Below are 4218 nucleotides of genomic sequence, written 5' to 3' on the forward strand. Positions count from 1 at the left end.
ACAAATTCGTGATAGTATTCATCGATGATATACTAGTCTACTCACGAAGTAAGGAAGAGTACAGTCAACACCTGTGACAAGTCTTAGAAACATTAAGGGCAGAGAATTGTATGCGAAATTCTCCAAATGCGAATTCTGGATCCGAAAGGTGGATTTATTAGTCCACATGGTCAGCGAGGAAGGGATACATGTAGACCCCTCTAAAATCAAGGCAATCAAAAACTGGGCAACACCAAGAACACCAACAGAAATCCGACAATTCTTAGGCCTCACTGGCTACTATAGGAGGTTTATACAGAACTTATCCAAGATCGCAAAGCCACTCACCACCTTGACTCAGAAAGATGTAACCTTCAACCGGTAGAAGAAACAAGAAACTGCATTCCAAACGTTAAAACAAGCTCTATGCAGTGCCCTGATGTTGTCCCTCCTAGAAGGGATGGAAGATTTCATGGTTTATTATGACGCATCCAAAAAAGGATTGATTGCGTGCTCATGCAACGGGGAAAGGTCATAGCTGTGACATCCCCATTTTCACGGCCAGAAAACAACGATTTTGTTTATGCTTTGTAAAAATCATAGTACTTCTTTTCATGAAAATGTTGCGGAATTTGTTCCCAGAAAAACATGTTAAATACGTTATCAAAACATTTTCGGAGAAACGTATTTTATAGAACGTTTGGGATTTCATCGTTAATATAGGAACATAAGCATAAACGGAACTTACATTTATTTACACTAGTGTTCTACATCTCTTTAATCTCTCAGTGTAATGTCACTTCATATCAACACCTGTGACATAAATAAACTGAGTGGGTCAGGTTGGGAAATCTGGTGAGTACATAGGGTTTTCAACCCATAATAATATAATTATTATGTTCAATCATCAAACAATTAACCCAATTACCCATCCCCATTATCTTCTTTATTCTTAAGGATCTACCCTAAGAATCAGCTATTCATCGTTCATTTATTCCGAAGGAGTATCCTAAGGAATAGGTATGAATTCCATCGTTGTAAATGACACATTTGTCAAGCACAATCTGCTAGTTCTGTCACTATGGCGCAGTTGCCAAAATGTGATATTCTCTATGGGGTGCATCTGCCCAAAATAGTCCTTTAGGCGCATCTGTCGGGGTTATGAGGTTCTCTCTTAGGCGCTTCTGCCGGTAGAGTCCTTTAGGTGCATCTGTCGGGTTTTATTGACAGTATCATTTTCGAGAGTCCACTCGCAATACATATCAATGGGTTTTTAGAGTACACCGGTGAACACGTCGTTCACAACACCTACAGGTTGCAAGCATGCTAGTGTTCCACTGGACTGTCTAGAATAGTCCGTGGTTGTCATCCATACTCTGCTGAATCATAGGGCCATCATTTGGGAAAAACGCTTCTAACATTGTCCACCTCTCACCCTCACCTCACGGTCTATTTCACCTCTCAACTTATCATCCAACTCATATTTCATCTATTACATCTACTCGTGTCTTACCCCAACATTTTCGTAGATATAAAATACATATACAGTTTAAATCATTTAAAACGTGTATAGAATCGTTCATCCAGCATAGACAGCAAGTACACAGGTAATATGCACACATACCACGTAATTTATATAAAATACTTCATATGTACGTGTAAGATGAAAGTACCTATGCAGTCACCTGATACAGTGGTGACTCAACACTCGGACAACACTTCGATACTTTCAAAACAATTTTTCCTTCGATAAAACCTAGTATCAATACCACTAGGGTTTAATCTAACGATAACCACGACAAATTAATAGTCTGACTATTATTACTATTATATAATCGTTAAAAAACACTCAATATAACTCATAATAATATCCCAAATAATTATTTTAAGGACCTAATAACATTACTATAATTATTTGAACGGTATATTAAAAGTTGCGTAAGTGTAGCTCACTTACAGTAGATTTTAAAGAAAACTGGGCTTTGCTCAGAGCAGCGTTTCCGAAACCGAAAGACCTTTTTTCTCGGGAATCCGGGAGCCTCGGGGCTTCCTTCGGGTGCTAGGGGGTTTACCTAGGCTTAGGAGGCGGTTAGGGGGTAGTCAGAGAAAGTTAGGGTGAATTTGTAAGAAATTATGGCAGCCCTCACAGCCCATGTCGCGGGGCGTAACCTCGGTCGTACAACACATGTCGCGAAGGAGGTGGGTCATCGTGGACGTCTCGGAACCACAGAGGGCAGCTGTACGCGGCGCGTACCCGAGCTCAGACGCTGGGCGTAATGCGAGGGTGGTGTGTCACTCATCCGAAGCGGGTTCATTGGACGGCTGGGAGCTAGGCCACGTCATCAATCCATGCATCAGCTTCGCATTTTTCTTTCCCGATTTCTAAAAATCATAACTTTTGCGTACGAGCTCTGTTTTCGATGTTCTTTATATCCACGTGAAGGTGGGAATGTACTCTACAACTTTCGTTTAGACTCCATCGGCTAATTTTGGCTTTGTTTTAAAATTTATATTATTAACAGGCCGGGACAGGATTGGTCCGTTAAATTCTCATAACTTCTTCATCTGATGTCCGTTTTCGCCCATATTTTTCTCATTACGCTACTCTTAACGAGATCTTTGATTCACATTCAGGCCGTGTCGGCTAAAAACCGCTCGATCTAAAATTTAAATTTCAGGTTGTACACTGTTAATCCAAAACTAAAAAAAAATCATAACTTCCTCATACGAAGTCAGATTTGGGCGTTCTTTTTATCGACGCTCTTAGTTTAACATATTCTACGAATTTCATTTAGATTTCTAAGGCTAAATCTCGCTCTATCATAAATTCACTATTTACGCTTCCCGGTGTCGTGTCGGTTCCGTCGCGAAACTTCGACGGGTCATAACTTCTTCGTTATATCTCGGATTTTGGCGTTCTTTATATGTACGGAAACCTTGTAACATATACTAAAACATGGTTGAGATTATTTATTCTAAATAATTTTTTGTCGAAAAGTCATTTTCGACCCTTGTTGCCTCTAAATTAACTAGCCCGGATATGCGGGCGTTACAATAGCCTACGTGTCGAGACAACTAAAGACACATGACGTCAACTACACCATGCATGACCTCGAATTGGGAGCGGTAATATTTGCCCTGAAGATCTGGAGCACTACCTTTACGGTATGTAGTGCACCGTTTTCATAGATCACAAGAGTCGTCAACACATTCTCAATCAAAAGGAGCTCAACATGAGGCATCAGAGATGGGTAAAGCTACTGAACGATTATGATTGTGAAAATTGGTATCATCCGGGCAAGGCCAACGCAGTAGCAGATGCCCTGAATTTGAAAGAATACTCTGGCCACCGAGTAAAGTCACTAACCATGAACATCCATTCCCACCTGTCTTTGCAGATCAAAGAGACTAATTTGGAAGCCATGAAGCCCGAGAATGTCATAAATGAAGACTTGTGAGGAATGGATAAGAACCTTACAGTCAAAGCCGACAGAGCCTACTACCTCATGGATCGAATCTGGACACTGAAGTTTGGTGGTTACAGAGACGTTGTCATGAATGAAACCCATAAGAAAAAGTACTACGTCCATCCTGGTTCGGACAAGATGTACTTGGACCTCAAGAAACTTTATTGGTGGCCGAACATGAAAGTCGAGATCGCTACGTGGGCAACTGCTTGAATTTCACCAAAGTTAAGGTAGAATACCACAAACCCTCGGGTTTACTACAACAACCGGACATACCCGAGTAGTGGTGGGAGTGGATAACCATGGACTTCATAACCAACTTGCCCAAGACAGTGGGCAGACTTGACACCATATGGGTGATCGTTGACAGGTTAACCAAATCTGCACACTTCCTACCAATAAAAGAGACCGACAAGATGTAGAAGCTAACCATGACTTACATAAAGGAGATCGTACAATTACATGGCATGCCAATATCCCATATCTCCGACAGAGATAGTAGATTTACGTCACGGTTTTGGTAGTCGCTTCAAAAGTCTGTGGGAACCAAATTCGATATGAGTACTGCTTATCATCCTTAAACTGACGGGTAAAATGAGAGGACCATTCAGATGCTAGAAGATATGTTAATAGCTTATGTGATAGACTTTGGAAAAGCATGAGATACCCATTTGCCACTCATCGAGCTCTCATACAACAATAGCTATCACAATAGCATCAAATTTGCACCGTTTGAAGCTCTATATGGACGCAAATGCAGATCACCTCTATA

This window comes from Lactuca saligna, chromosome 8, assembly GCF_052625555.1.
Source record: "Lactuca saligna cultivar CGN05327 chromosome 8, ASM5262555v1, whole genome shotgun sequence".
Taxonomy (NCBI): domain Eukaryota; kingdom Viridiplantae; phylum Streptophyta; class Magnoliopsida; order Asterales; family Asteraceae; genus Lactuca; species Lactuca saligna.